General features: G+C 37.3%; 1 protein-coding gene across 1 annotated transcript in view; it reads right to left on the bottom strand.

The window, feature by feature from the left end:
• Window positions 1-966, bottom strand: part of cpne4b (copine IVb) — a 34,172-nt gene extending 33,206 nt beyond the window's left edge. The window contains exon 1 of the mRNA XM_016441997.1: window positions 737-966. The gene's annotated coding sequence lies outside the window, so the exon portion shown is untranslated. The remainder of the gene's footprint in view (window positions 1-736) is intronic.
• Between the last annotated feature and the right edge of the window lie 320 nt (window positions 967-1,286).

Here is a 1,286-nt window from a genome sequence, read left to right as displayed (position 1 = left end):
GGGGGGGGTCATGAATATTCAGGATGTTTTCTTATTGCTCTCATACATACACCTAATTTAAGCAGTGATGTCACATGTTAACAAAATGGCTTCCTGTACATTGGTTGCACCACACTGACTTTGATTTGCCAAACCAAAGTTTTTAATATCTTAATGATATTTTAAAACAAAATATACTTGCTTTAATGCAGGCTATATTACTGTAAACTACTTGCCATCATTTCCTTAAAGAATTTCTGTCTTTCAGTGCGGCTTCTCTCGTGTTTTGTTTGTTTGTGACACTTTTTTAGCTTCATATAAAATATCAGAATGGCTTTAATGTAGAAACTGAAGTCAGTCACAGATAAGATTCATTCAGATGTTTGTACGGAACGCATTTTTGACATTTTTATTTTAATAACCCACACCAATTAAAATTATAAATATTAGACACTTACGATCTTGTAATCGATTGTGGAGTAGGCTACAGATAACATTAGGAGTAACATTTACTATGCGCACAATAAGCGGTACCATAATGGGATTCAAACAATACAAGTCCGAAATCTTTTTTTTTTTTTAAACACTGCTGACAGAGTAATATATCTTCTGTAGACATAAAATGTAAAATGTATCCATAAATGTATTTATTTGGCCTCGTATGCACTCTACTGAGGTAAAATTGTTATTCCATCAGTGCGTAAAACATCAAATTCAGCTCGTTATAATATTTTGCTATTAAAGGGATAAAACTTACCCACTGTTTAAGTACAAGAACAAATCCCAAGCGACGCCAGAAAAAAAGTTCCTCCGTGTTAAAATCGTGCTGAGTGCAGTTTATGCACTGGACTCATTTTCCATCCGATTCCATGTCCAAATTGTCTACGGTGATATAAGCAGCTCCATCGGGCTTAGCGTTAAAGGTGATGGATAGTAAGACCCGCAGTCTCCTCTCTCAACATAAGAGCAGGGCAGGCGCGCGCACTCCACTTAACTTCACTGTTTAATCCTCTGCTATGAGAGGTGGAGAGGAAGGACAGGGTGCGAACACTGTGTAACCCTGCACTCTGGCGGTTGATTCGGTAAATTACAATTGGTGTGAGATCTGGGGCCTCATTTATAACCGTTGCATATACGCACAAAACCTGCCCTGAAAGAGGCGTACGCCACTTCCTACGCAAAAGATGGGATTTACAGGTGCATCTCAATAAATTAGAATGTCGTGGAAAAGTTCATTTATTTCAGTAATTCAACTCAAATTGTGAAACTCGTGTATTAAATAAATTCAATGCACACAGACTGAAGTA

This window comes from Sinocyclocheilus anshuiensis, unplaced genomic scaffold (assembly GCF_001515605.1).
Source record: "Sinocyclocheilus anshuiensis isolate Anshui unplaced genomic scaffold, SAMN03320099.WGS_v1.1 scaffold195, whole genome shotgun sequence".
Classification (NCBI taxonomy): Eukaryota; Metazoa; Chordata; class Actinopteri; order Cypriniformes; family Cyprinidae; genus Sinocyclocheilus; species Sinocyclocheilus anshuiensis.
The sequence above is the reverse complement of the archived record's forward strand: the minus strand, read 5'-3'. Positions and strand labels throughout refer to the sequence as shown.